Genomic DNA, 15170 nt, shown 5'->3' on the forward strand with positions numbered 1-15170 from the left:
AATGAAAAGCATAGATGCAATTTCCTTATAACCTTGGGATTTTACTCCTTAAATGGTAAAGTTTCTGGATCAGTCTATTTGCAAAGGAACTGTTTATCCTAACAAGTTTAGATACATTTCCCCTTTGATTACAAATAAAGCATTGCACCTTCAAGGCATACAGTCTTAAACCGTGGTGTCGGCTGTGCACAGGTGACATTGCGCTCATTGCCTCAAAGAAGGGGAGTGCAAACATAAAAATCCCCCCAGACACGTCAACATGCAAGCTGTTATCCAACTGCACAAACACTTTCTCTCCTAAACCAAATTAGTGCCTCTATGTTTGCTATCAGGAACTCAGAATGCTCTTTTTAGGACTTTTAAAACAAGCAGTGTCTTTGGATTTTTAAAATGTCACCAATATGAAGAAAGTCTATGTTGCAGCCAGCGAAGCTGCCCTGTGTCTGATGTAGGAAGCTAGCAGGAGGCTGTCACACAGGGATTGGCAATACCATATATAGAAGCCTTTGCCTTGGGGTTTCCTCTGCATGGTGTATTTTTTCCTTGAGAGATTTATGATTTGAAACTGAATCAGAGTTAGTCAGCAAAGAGAAAAAGGAAGGTACTAATTGACATGGGCTGATCAACAGTTCCAATTCATTTAAACATGTTTTTGGGACGATGATGCAAGTTCAATGAATAGGTTTTCTTTTGAGAAAGGTATAAGGACATGACCTCAAGGCTGCAGGACAAACCATTTTTTGTTAGTTAGAAATTCCTGTTATTACCTTCCCATGCATAGTTTTTAACCTTTCTGTAATCTCAAATGACTTCAGTTCTATGATCATTGCATCTGCATACCAGCTGCAAAAACCAAACATTAAAAGCCATGGTTGTATTTCAGTTCAAAAATAAGAAAACACACAAATTAGTATTTCAGTGATAGCACTGGCAGGCCTTTTAGGTTTAATCCTATTCCTGCTATATTCAGAAACCTGCTCTTGACTTCAGCAGGAGTTGGCATGAGTGCCTAACCATAAATAAATATGGAAGGTAGTTGATAGTGATTTTCAGCATGAAAATGATTTTATAGACACTGTAAACAGAGGTGACAGGTGGCAAACACTCAGGCAGAAAACTCTGCAACTAAAACCTTCTAATGAAACACCTCTCTTTCTTCAGACCTAGCCTTCAAACACTTCTCTGAGATCTGTGGAGTTGATGGGAACCTCTAGTACCTTTATTGATAGTACCTTTAGTACCTTTATTTAGAAAGGTAAATTATAACTTAAAGCTGTGAATACAAAGAGAATGTTTACCCACATGCAGTGTCTTTAGACACTGCAATCAATGTTTTCTTTTGCTCTAACATACTCCAGTGTATTTGAGAAAATAATAGTTATGCAAACCTGTGTGTCAGTGTAGTTAATCACAGTGGTATTGTATGGATGGATGTACGTACAAAGCTTTGAGATAGAAAATATCAGTTCAGACTTAGTTAATTCTTACTAATAGATTGGGAGTGCTTTGGTTGATCTGATTTTGTGGGATTGCAGTATCTCTTCTTTTAAGGCAGCCTGTAAGATGTAACTCTCTACCCCATGTAGACGTGATATTTTCTGAAAAACTCTTTGGCCAGGATTTTTCTCCTGAGAAGCTAGAGGCCTCAGGAACAAAATGTAAACAATAATTATCTGCTGCTGTGGAACGCAACAGGCGGATCTTAGATTGATCTCATGTGATTGTTTCTAATTAATGGTCAATCACAGTCAGCTGGCTTGGACTCTCTGAGAGTCACGAGCTTTTGTTATTCATTCCATTCCTTTCCTTTCAAGCCTGCTGATGAAATCCTTTCTTCTATTCTTTTAGTATAGTTCTAATATATCATTTTAATACTATATATATCATAAAATAATAAATACACCTTCTGATTTAGCATGGAGTCAAGCATGGAGTCAAGATTCTTGTGTCTTCCCTTGTCATGGGACCCCTGTGAACACCACTACAACCCCACACCTAAGGTATTCTGTCAAACAAAACAAAACAAAACACCTTGAGACAGTTCTAAGTTGTTTGAGAATTATAGCCCTAGCTTTGTTTATGTATAGTGACTATTTATCAAATTAGCACTCCCAAAAGGCAGATTGCATGCAGCAGTAGGGAACAAAGCAACAGGGACCCCCTCCTGCATCCAAAAGAGATCCTTTTATTGTAAAAATCACACCCTTTTTATGCCTTAATCTCAACCTGACATAACTGAACCCAAACTGAGACTTAACAGAACTGAGCAGAAAGAAGGCACCCATGGGCTGGTGTTACCAAATGTCATGGATGAGCTTGCTACCAAGCCCCTGGATTGACTGCCAGGGGCTTCTCCCAGTCAGGTCTCTTAGGAAGCTGCAAGCATTTCACTGGCCAGATCCCGAGGGGGCGTGGAGTTCAGACCAATGAGAATATGCAGACCGGGTCTTTCAAATGCTCTGTATTAGGGGTAGCCTGGGAAATAAACGCTCTCTGTGCCACACGAACATCAGGGCTGAGCAATCTCTGTCTCCTGCACCAGCAACCCCCACACATGACCTAACACGTGGTGAACCCCAAAGTGATAAGAACTCAGAAGCACAGAGCAAAGGAGACACACGGCGTTAGAGTTGGATAATGGTGTAGAACCAGATTGCAAGCAGTGTGAGAGCTGGGAAACAGTGTGGGAACCAGATTACAAGGGCATCAGACCCTGGATTGGTGTTTGGAAGCATAGAAATGTAGCCTGGGAGCTGGAAACGGTGGCAGAGCCAATATGGTGAAAAGCCAGGACTTTGCTACATAGCATAAAGTGCAGTGAGGTTGCTAGCCTTGTTTATGCGGACTGGAACCACTTAGGAGACCATGGGAGCTTGGCTGTCAGGACCAGAAAACTCCATAATGAAGGTACTGATTTTCTTCTTTCAAAGAAGAGGGATAGATCACAATGAACGACCTCTAAAAGCTTTATTCATGTGGTGTGACAGCCATGAGCTGCACCTATCAGAAGGGGACATTTTTAGATTTGCCCTTTTGGGAGAGGGTTGGACAAAATATATTTGAGGCAGTGTCATTTGGTGATGACGCAGCCATCGGTATTATAAAGCCATGGATGCTTGTTCTGGACTTATTAAAAAATCAGATTATGAAGGGCAAAGGGGGAAGGGCAGCAGCGCAGCTGCCTCTTCGTTCCACCCTGGGCGTGAGCGGCATTGCCACGGGACCTGGCGGGCCACAGCCACTGTGAAAACGTGTCCTACTACAATGGAGTTATGGCTGAGCGATGTGGAGCAGTCGTGGGAAGCAGCACAGCCCCAAGGAATGGGGGAATCTTGGAAAACAGAGACCATCTGGGGGCTGCCTGAGCCGAGGACACCGACAATGTCCAGAGCCTGTTGGGAAGGATGAAGGTTTGTCAAGAAAGTCACACAGATATGTACGCTTAGGAGAAAGATTTTTAAACATAGGGTCTGATGAAGGAATAGAGATGGAAGCAAGTTTTGATACAGAAGAAAAGAATTGCTGAGCCAGTCTTACTGGATAACCAAGAAGGCAAAGAGTATGTTAGTTAGAAGAGGGTTTTTTTTATGACTTAGAGCAAAGGATAAACCCACCTCAAACAAGAAGATGTTTTTACCAAGCAGAAAGATAGCACAGGCCAACAAGTCAGCAAAGTTGCAAGTAGAAAAAAGGCCTCAGAATTTTCCACTGCAAGAAAATTGATAAACAACTTCTAGCTTAAACTGTAATGTACTAACTTTTAGTGGTTGGAGAATAGTAACATGAATGTGGTAATTAAAGTAGTTATGATAGGCTACAGATAATAGCTAAGGTATAGATTGGTTCTACTGTATTAAGATGCTAAGCAAAGAAAAATGTATAATGCAATGTAACCAAAACCAAAGGGTCTCCAAGCCTGCCTGCAGCTGGAGCTGACAGGTGTAGGCACAGGCTCTGTCACCCATGACCCTGCATGGCTGTAACCTCTTGGATGGAATAAACTGCATTTTGGAGAGCCACCTGGAGTCCTGCATCCCTCAGGCGGCACCGATTGAACAATCCAGACACGTGGAGAGATGACGGCCAGCAAAGCTCCTGCAGCTGACCCAGGCGGGCACACCACGCCGCCCTGCTCTGGGGGAGCAGAGCACGTGGTGGGCACTTCTGCCCCTCTGGGCACACCACGCCAAGCAGCCACTCCAAGCCCTCCGGGTTAAAGGGCAATTCCGCAGCCATTGCACCGTGCCACGTGGCCGCTGAGATCGACCCCGCCATTGGCACCGGGTTCCCCGCACTTCCCATCACCATGGAAAGCGAGTGGGCTGGCTCCAAAGTCACACCTCCGTGGAGCCTCGCCGTGTCTGCACCGGGAGTGGCCCTGCCCCGGAGCCTTCCTCCAAGGACGGATCTGAGAAGAGCTGCAGACACCAAACCCCGAAGCAGAGTGTGGGAAAAGCCCCTGCAGGGGGCCCAACCAGCAAAAAACAGGAAAGAAGCGTGCCAGGGTGTGGGGCCATGCCAGCAATAGCAACCAAGCCATCCTGAGAAGATGGTACTGGCCACATGCCACAGCCATTTGCCAACATTTCCCTATTAACCTTTTCAAAACCTCACAACCACCTTAGCTCAAGGTTATCATGTTCCAAAAATCAAGGTTATCATGTTCCAAAAACTCTAATAAACACACTGAAGGATTCTCCTACAAAAGTTAGAAAAATGGTCAACTGTAAAATATGCCGTACAGTTCATAGTGCAATGCTCATTATGGGTGTTTGCGATTCTTAGGACCAAAATCAATACGCCTATGGTTTGGAAAATGTTATATTTCTGTCTCAGGCAATTACTGCTGTGCCTTAGGAAGCCTTAGTGTGTGTATTAAGAAGTGTTTTCTAATACTCCTACTCATTATTATTGTCTTGTTTCAAGAAGGATGGTGAAGATCCAATGGATATCCACTAAGATACTCATTTTAAAAAAATCAATTTATCATAGCCAAATTTCCATTGCAAAGTTCTTTAATTGAAGTTCTGCCACTTGTCATCCTTTTGTCCTAGGTTGCAAGGTAATGTGTGTATTCTATTTGCCATCTGTTAGAGGCGTGGCTCTGTTATCTTCTGCTAATTGAGCAGTTTTCTTCATCTCTTCCAGAAACCAGTCCTCCCTCCGGGGAGACATCTGCTCTTAATGTGCCATTGAGTGCCTCAGCATGACTGATAAAATTACATCATCCCACATTGCTAGAAGCTCTGCCCCGAGGGAGGAGCCAAACATTCCTAACTGGATAGAAGCTGAGATTTTGGGACACCAGGAAAGCCTTTTCCCCTGGATTCCCAGAGAAGCAGCTGCCTTTTCCATTGGATTCCCAGAGGAAGACCAGGCCCATCTACACCACCACTGGATCTTCAGAGGAAGACCACACCCTTCTACAGGATCACTGCTTCAACAGAACCACATCTGCCTCTCCAGGAGGACGCAGCCACCATTTCAATTGGATAGCTACCAATCCCCTGACCAACAGACTGTCTGTTGGAATGCTGGAGGACACAAGACAGACGATGGACTTTGGACGTGGTTAACATCAGAGATTTGAGAACAGGATGCCTTGGCAAAAGCAAACAGAACTTAGAAAATTAGACCTAGATTGCAGGAAGATTAAATCAAATGGGTTTATTGGAAAAAGAAAATCCCATTAAACTCTGGAATCAAGAGATGTTGTTATATGCATAACTTTGTGTATGTGATTTTAACCCAATCATTGTAGTACTCATTAGTAGTCTCCCTGAAATAGTATATAAGCACTTGTATCCCACAATAAAATTGGATTCTGATCACCAAGGCAGTCTTCCCCATCTCTCTCCATCACCGACAGGTGTCATGTGGTATTCTGACTCTGTCAGTGTTGTTTTATATTACTGCATTGTTTATTTTACTTTTATTTTCTTCCCTAATAAAGAACTGTTATTCCTACTCCATACCTTTGCCTGAGAGGCCCCCTTAATTTCAAAATGATAACAATTCAAAGGGAGGAGGTTTACATTCTCCATTTCAGGGGAGGCTCCTGCCTTCCTTAGCAGACATCTGTCTTTTCAAACCAAGACACATTTTAAAAGTTAAAAGTAATTTATTAAATCACTAATAAAGATTCTGTATGCAAAATAATGGGGAGTAACATTGTACCTTGGAGGACCACCTTCTCACCAATCATTAGCTGTAAATGTAAGGCAGAAATCCATTGTTAAAGGACCAAGGATTTCTAAGTCTTGGGGCTCAGATACTGCTTTGGGAAGTTCTTTGGCCCAAATGTTCCCATGCAATACAGGATTGCTCCCACTGTCAATTTCACCAGACTAACAACAATGAAAGCAACACCTGACACATTTATAAATAGCATCAAATCAGAGTTTGCAGGTCCCACTGATAAAGAGGGAACATCAGGTATGACCTGTGATCCCTCTGTTCAGCTCACGTCTGTGTACTTGCGTCTACGGGCTTGAACTCATCAACACATTCTTGGGTGCGATATGGTTTGACGTTTTTGGCTGGGACCCACTTCATTCCTGCACCTGTAGAGACAGAAGCATACCCTTTGTTCCAACTGATTAATCAGGAAGGACCTTCAATAGGTCCTGTCCCAGGGATTCTAATTAAAACAGAGGGATTTTCTTTCACTTTTGCCTGTGTGGTATTTGAAAAATGCCTAAAAATTGATGTTATTAGGTTCTGACACAGAGCTGTTGAAGAAATTAGAAACATAAAAAGCTTTGTTCCACCTCATCTGTGGTGTTACCATTTCCCCCCTTCTGTGGATCAAAAATGCAGTTTAATGTCTGATGTGTCCTCTCAGCAAGTGCTTGACTTGTGGGAGAATGAGGAATACCAAGGATATGACGAACACCCCAGTCTTTTAAAATGTGGCCAATTTTTGAGATATATATGCAGGATCATTGTCGGTTTTTACTTCTCGGGGCACACCCAATGAAGCAAAAGCTCTGCAAAGAATGTTGACAGGCATGATTACCTGCTTTCGCTGTGTGAAGAGAAGCAAAAACTGCATCAGAGAACGTGTCCACTGAAACATGAGTATTGGCAAATTTACCAAAGGAAGGCTATTTAGTGACATCCATTTGCCGTAACTACAGGCTTTGCAAACCCTTTAGACTGAACAACTCTTTCTAGAAACAGGAGGCTGCACAAGCTGACAGTCAGGGCAAGTACTAATGATAGCTTTAGCTTGACTTATGGAAATTTGAAACATTTGCACAAGTGCTTGCACGTTTTGGTGAAAAAAGGCATGACTCAGTTTTGCTTGTTCCAAAATGTTTGGTAAAGTGTGTGAAATAAGCACTGTCAGTTTGTCTGCTCTGGTGTTCCCTTCCATGAATAATCCAGGAAGCAAAGCATGAGCCTTGTTGTGAGAAGCAAACTGTGGATTAGCTGGTTATTGTAAAGCTGTAAAAAGCCTTGAAAGCCAATGATATCAAGTGTCATTACTAGGATTCTTTAGAACTGATCCTTCTATTCTTTAACCACATTAGTAACTTAAGAAGGATGTGTGAATAAATTAAAAAGTTGTGGGAAGAACTGAGAAGCCTGAACCACAGCAGCAAGCTCAACAATCTGAGGAGATCCCTCTACTATTTGAATATCTGATTCCCAAGTTTTAGTTGGGAACTTGGTTTGGTTCAACCAAGTAATGAATGATTTGTGATTTCTGCCAGATCCATCAGTGAAGAGAGTTACTGTGTTAAAGGTTCATTACTTTACATAGGTTTCTCTCTAAAACTCAATTTTGCCTGCAATAATTTGTGAGCTGGGAAATGAACAGAAGCAATATCTGCAAAATTTAACAATGCTCGTTGCAAATCATCAGAATTTGAGAATTTTGCATTGCCCAATCAAGATCATCTTTTTTCTGTGATAAATAGAGAACTGCAAATTCTTCACCTGCTAAACTTAACAACCTTGTTCTGGACTTAATCAGAATCTGTGTTATCCTCTTTAGACTGTAAAAATAGTCTTTGGAAACCTTGAGGGAAGAAAACCCCATTACCAAGAAAGGATCTCTATCTCATTGAAAAATGAGACCACAAAGTTGCATCATTCCTCCTAAAATTGCAGAAAATAAAGACTTTTCTGGAATACAGCGATGAGCTTGTTGTCTTTGGAGAGCCTCCATGACCTTGGCACGCTCTGCCTGAGCTTCAGGTATTAGAGTTCAGGAGAGTCGATGACGCAGCATCCTCTCAACAAAATAAAAAGTGGATCTAATTCATCATTGGTGATTCCCAAAACAGGTCTGACCCAATTGATTTCTTCTAGAAGCTGTTGTAAATCTTGCAAGCTGTTGACACTGGTCCAGAGATGTATCTTCTGTGGTGTATTTGTTTTTTCAGTCATCTTCCATCCCAGATACTTCCAGGGTGGAACTTCTCAAATTTTGGGTATAGAAATTTTAAGTCCAGCATTTTGGATTTCAGTAACAACACTAGGACAAGCTGGCTCCATCTCTGGCTTCGTTGGAGCTGCGATGAGCAAATCATCCCTGTAGTGTGAAATCAGGGATCTTGGATACTTCTGTCTAACTGGAGACAAAATTTGTGCAACAAAATATTGTCAAATTATAGCCAAATTCTTCATTTCTAGAAGCAACATTTTCCAGTGCTATCTCTGCATGGATTCTCTTTGATTGATGACTGGAACTGAAAAGGCAAATCTTGGAGCATCATCGGGATGAAGTGGGATGTGGAAAATGCAATTCTTTAAATCAATGACAATGAGAGGCCAGTGTTTTGGGATCATTGATAAAGAAGGAAGTCCAGGTTGAAGAGGTCTCATGTCTTCAGTCACTACATTGATCTTCATGTCATGAAACAACCTCCAGGAGTCCAATGTCTTCCTGTGGATGACGAATACTGGTGAATTCCATGGACTCTTTGTGGGTGTGATGTGACCTTCTTGTAATTGCTCCTTTACCAATCATTTAAGGCTATTTAATATTTTCTCTGTTAAAGGCCATTGATCAATCCATATAGGAGGATCAGTTTTCCAGTTCAGCTTTTAAGTGGCAGGTTTTGACGTGGTTTCCATTACAGGCCCACCTCCAGTTCTGTTCCACATTGGGACAGGACGTCTCTCCCCCAGACGGTGAGAGGCTTCTGAACAAGAAAAGGACGCACTATTGCTGTCTTTCCTTCAGGACCTGTAATGTTAATCATGGATGCACTTTGCCAACATACAGTAGCACCTCCAATCCCTGTGAGGGAACCTGCAGGAGCTACTAAATCCCAATCTCTGGGACAAAACATGTGAGAAATTACAGTGACATCTGCAGCAGTATCCGGCATGCCGGTAATGTAAATTGTTTTACCACAGTGAGTCAGGCAGCAAGTCAATTTTGCTTGGTTGCGGTCCAAACATTGCACCCAAAAGACCTCAGGACCTGAGGTTAAAAATAGCACAGACATCACTGAATTATCTGGAAAATTGTTTTGCTCGGCTGTAGTCATGGGCAAAAGAAATGCAATAGCTATAGGTGTTTTTGGTGGAGTCACTATAGGAACATTAAATGCAGGAGATAAATATATTAGCTTATTGTTACAATTTATTGAAAAAACAGCTGGAAGGATTGAAAGTCTGAAAATTTTGGTGCTAGCTCTACCTAGAATCAAAAGCTCTTGTCTTTGCTGAAAAAACCTGATAATTCCAGTAGAAATACTTTCATACCAGAAATTATTTCAAAGGCGTATCAGTTCTGAGGAGGCCAATTCAAACCTGGTATGTGAGGGTATTGACCTGGGACCATTTGAGGGATGGTTGACTGAGGGATAAATGACTGAGGTACCAATGCCATTTGACTGGGTACTTGACTGTAAGGAGGTCACTACTTGTGTCCAGGTGCGGTGATAATCTGTGCTCTTTTTCAAGTTTAATGACAATGCTTTGCCATCGATGTCCAATTGAGAACGACAGTACTTAGCAAGATGCTTCTCTTTCCTACACTGAGGGCAAATAGAAAGTGGTTTAGGTTTGATTGTTGTTGTAGGACAATCTCTTTTCATGTGTCCTGCTTTACCACAAGCAAAGCCACAAGCCTTTTTATCAGAGTCCAACTGTACAGTACCAACAGATTTTTAGAAAACGTTTGTGTGTGCTTCAAGGCCTTTTCAATCTTTTCCATTTTTTGTCCCAAATTTTCTCCCAAAGCCTTTCCCAAATTATGTCCAAATGCTTTTCCTAACTTTTTTAAAGAACCTGCCATCTGCTTTCCAAAAGCATTGACTTGCTTATTAGCAAGATGTTTTGGAGAAGTGAGCTTACTGCAAGCTGTTAGCATCTCTGTTACACTTGGAGGCTGATAGGTAAAATTATAATGATTTTTTTGCTTCGTCTAAGTTCTTTGATACCATGGTGAGAAAGAGTTTTGTATTGTGGATTTGTATCATTAGGAGCATATCTTACAGGTAATGCAAGGAAGTGTTTATTTGAATCCAATTTTTTTTCTAAATTTTGAATAATATTAGACCACTTAGGTAGTTGCAATGGAAGGTTTATTGCTGTTTTATACTGTGTTTTGTTTTTCCCTTTCATCACTCTTGATGAGAAGTATCTGATCAAGAAGAACAGGTAATGTTGTCACAGCAATCAGCTGTCCCAGGAAGCCTGCCAAAAAGCTCCAAGTTCTCGTCATTATGATGAGAACTGTAAAAGTGATTTCATGCCTTTGAAGGCTGCGAAAAGGGTTTCAGCAGGTTTCTTTTTACCCAATCAGCTTCAGCAATTGCATTGAAACAATTAGATTGGATTGGATATTGGCTGAGTAAACAAACTAATGCCACATCCACTGCAAACAGTGACAGGTTGACCAATGTTAATAGTGTTAGACATGCTACCCTTCCAAATAGAGCAGCAATTGATTTTTTTTACTGGCACAAGGACATGGTTGTGAGGAATTTCAAAGATTGTATTGTATGAACCTGTCTGATCATTCTGAATCCATCCACAAAAGTATACAAAAACTGAAAGATCTGACAGCCCAAATTAAAGAAGATGGTGGGTCCTGGTTAGATGATTTGTTGCAAGAATAGAGCTTTGCACCTTGGCTAAGGGAACTTTGCAAGATAGGTCTCTATGTATTGGGTGTTTTGGTAGTGATATTAACAGTAATGCCTTGCATCCTTCAGTGTGTGCAACGAGAGATGAACAAAACTGTCCAAGAAGTTTTTATCGCAAAAGAGAGAGAGGTAGGAAATGGATTCACAGAGAGTTCTTGAAATCTCACAGAGATGGTGGATGAAGGTATAGAAATGGAAGAAGGTTTTGAGGTAAGACCCTGGAATCGACAAGAGATTTTCGAACAATGACTTGTAACTATTGTCAAGCATAATTTATGGCCTTTCCACTGACTGGACCTTCACAGCATTAAATTGCTGTGTTGTAATACAGCAATGCTTAGTGCCAACAAAAACATGCTTTAAGCAGATAATAAGCAAAAAATATTATAGTATGGATACGAAACACAACTAATATACGACACGATTATGAAGGTTTCTTTTTGGGTGAAGAGAGAGGGGGGAATTGAGGGAATCCATAAAATTAGAGGGTTTTGGGAAAGCTGCAAAAGGCAGGCCTCAGACACAGCAGAATTGTGAGTAGATCTAAAGCAACAGTCATGAGATAGGTCAGCAGAAAAATTATTCAAACTCTAGAAAAAACAAGGGCAAATCAAACAATAAGCCTGTGTATTAATGCTTGTCTGAATAGCTCTCTAAGCTGCACAAAGTTTATCTAGCAAGATATTAGGAAGGTTGAATCTTAAAAATGGAGCTCTTTGCATTGTGTATTAAACACAGGCATTGTATTCCAAATGAGCAAGCATTGTTTTACCCAAAGCTACATGTGCTTATGGTGATTGGCTAGAACTACTGTCAATATGCTTTTGCTTTGTGTGATTGGTTAAGAAACATATAAAGTATGTTGTAACATTAAGTTTTTTGGCCTGCTGCCTTGATTGTGAGCTGCTAGCATCTTCCCATTGGCATAATCATGTAAGGAGAGTGATGATGAAAAATAAACAGCTCTAGGCACCTTCCAAAGCAGCCCTGTCTTGTTCGTAGTCTGTAAACAGCCCCCGGGCGGCGTCACTTGGCAGTAGTGTTGCTGCAGCAACTTTCCTGGGAGCCCTGCTAGGAAGGGCTGGGGAGGAGAGCTCCAAGTTCTTGGTGACAGGAAGAAAGCCAGAGCCTGCTAACTCACATCTGGATTCACTAAATTGGATCTTTTTAGATTCATACAAATTGGGCTGCTCTCCAGCTGCAGACCCTGAATTTGTATTTGCCACACTTTCAAATGAACTGTTACAGGTACCACACCATACTCCTGCCCGCAGGGATACAGCTGGAAAACTCTCAGGTCCAAACTGCAGTCTCAGCATGCTTTTCCCCATGACCCCAGCAGCCAATGAGACAGGCTTCAAGGCTTCTGAATGAACTGTCTCTGCCTCCACAGCAACTTTCCTGAGCTCTCCCACTTCCACCCCATCCACCTCTCTGGGCAGAGCCATCCCTGCCCTGCTCAAGCCCTGGCTGCCCCCTGCCACCTCTGTCCTCTCCCCTGCCCGCTCCCCTGCAGGCAGAGCCAAATCCAAAGCCCCACCACCCGCTGTAACCGGAGGCTGGGGAGCCAAAAGTGGTGAAAATCCCGGAAAGTTTTGGCAGAGGAATCTGTATGAAAAGAGTCCTCGGAGCTCCAAAGCAAACTGCCAGCCTGAGCCCGATCCGAGGGGGTGACTTCCTGGGAAGGGCAAACAGTGACAGGAGCGACCCTGCAGCCCCTCGGCCAGGCAGAGCGGGTCCAGGCCCCCCCTTGGCTGACCCCACCTGCACAACTTCAGAATAAGATCCGGCCACATCTTTTTCAGAAGAGCAGTAGAGCACAGAAACAGCAGCTCCTCTTTCGAAAAGCCTTCCCAAACATTAATCTCCTGGACCCGTTTGATTCCCAGCCTCCCTAGAACATGTCCCATGACCCCCCCAAACTCTTGGAATGCAAGAAAAATCAGAAACACGTTTCTGGGAATTCTGGGGGTGGATGATTTCCTGGAGGAGTTGGGGCAATGATTCCTGGTTGCAGCGTCAGTGACTCAGGGAATCCTGGAAAAAGCAGAGAACATGACCAAAGCTGGAAGCTGATCTGATTCCCCTTTTCCGGGCTTCGGGGTGCTGTCCACACTGCCTGGAGAAACCCTGGACATGCCAGGACACCCTGAATAAAATCCGAGATCCCCCCAGAGAAGGATGAAGGTCCAGTGCCACTCAGAATTAAAGTCTCAGAGCCAGGTGTTCTGTTCTGATATTTGAGAAAGTCTCTGTTACAATCATTCTGATCAAAGCTCTCCATTAAAGCTCTGGAGACAGGCATAAGATGGACCAAAGACTCTTCCTTTTTGAGAGAGACTAGATTGTGAATTTTCCACTTTATCTGGTCCCAGAAATCAAAGCTAAAATCAGACTTCAAGTCTGTATTTTGAGTATTCACTTTTTCCCAGATTAATTATCTTTTAGTTCACGTTTTGAGATGTCTGAACATCCTTTGCCCTGTAAAATTGCCTCAAGCTATTAAACGACATCCCATTCTGGTTTAGAGAGATGGTTCCCCATCTCGTTGCCCCCGGAGTTGCTACTTATTACTGACAGGGGTATCAGCTACAGGCGGCGAAGGGGACGATCCATTCCTCCTTTGAACAGCCTGGGCCTCTGGCAATGGCACTGTCCATGGCCTTCTTTTTATTTTTATATTCCTCTAGCCTAGAAATTTTCTTCACTGAGGAGCAGCTTTCCCAAAACCCTCTGATTTTAGGGATTCCTACAATACACTACATAATATATATTTTAATATATGTACTGTAATAAATAGAATATATAATATGTATATATAAAATGGGTGGGATTTCCTAATTTCCAGACACTCATTCTCAAATTCATTGACCCTGAAAACAGCAGAGATGCGCCCATTATACCTGATCAATCCATTTGGGGAAGTTTTAGGTTCAGATTCTCTGAGGCTTTAGATTTTTATGTCTCTAGACAATGCTTCCAGGAATCCAAACAGATTTCAGAAACTAAACTTTTCTCCTTTTTTCCTCAGTCTTTGCACTCCTGTGCACCAGACATCTTCAGTGAATGAGTTCCACTCTAATCCATCTCCAAGATGAATCTCCCAGCTGTGTTCACACTGGTGGTTCGTGTGTCTCCTCTGCACAGTGCAATTTTAAAATCTTCGTTCCTTATTATCTCTGCCCTTCTTTTTCTGTTTTAGCTTGCAAATGCATGCAGATGTATCAGAAATGCATAATTTCTTTTCTGACGCATCATTTCCTGTCTAGTAATTTCATTGCATCCTGTTCTGATGTTACGCTAGCCTTATAGGTTTCATTCTAAGTGGACTCCTGTTTTCTTGAATGTGGAAGTTCTATAATGCAATGCTCTCATTCACCTGCTTTCATGAAACCCTTCATTAACATTAGCACAAGGAGCTGTGTGGTTCCCTTCTGCTTTGTAGAAGACTTAGGAAACTCAAGTCCTTCTCAGCTGCAAAAGAACATACATGGTGCTTGGTAATTCCCCAATGAGCTTAAATTAATGGTTAAACAACTGCAGCTTATTCACTTCACAGAAATTGGGAGAAAAGACACTGCAAATATTGAGGAATGCACTGCAAGGTTGATGGGCATCCTTCATTTATCCAGACAGACTGATCTCACTGGCAAAATTCCCTCTTTTCCAAAGGTTTTCATTTGCTTTGCCTGTACTTCGTATGGCTGCAGGTCACTTTTCCCTTGATTTAAGGAAGTATCTTGGCAGGTATTCTTGGTGATATATCTTGCTAATTCTGCCCTTGGAGGAATTTCTCAGTTCTGCAGTCCTTATTACACACCCTGTTGTAAAAGACTTTTATGCTATTTTCCCTCTCTCTGTTTTCACACATGTTTAACAAGGTTTTCTTTCTAAGGATATTAATCACAATATCCCAAAAGATTAAAAAATGCTTAGTTATTTTTTCCCTAAGTATTTACAAAAGAACAGTCCAAAAAAAAAAAAAATCAGTATACCTGCTGGATGTAAAATGCAAATAGAAATAAACTTGAAAGATTTCCCAAAAGCCTTAAGAAAAAA

Source organism: Ammospiza caudacuta, chromosome Z (assembly GCF_027887145.1).
Source record: "Ammospiza caudacuta isolate bAmmCau1 chromosome Z, bAmmCau1.pri, whole genome shotgun sequence".
Taxonomy (NCBI): Eukaryota; Metazoa; Chordata; class Aves; order Passeriformes; family Passerellidae; genus Ammospiza; species Ammospiza caudacuta.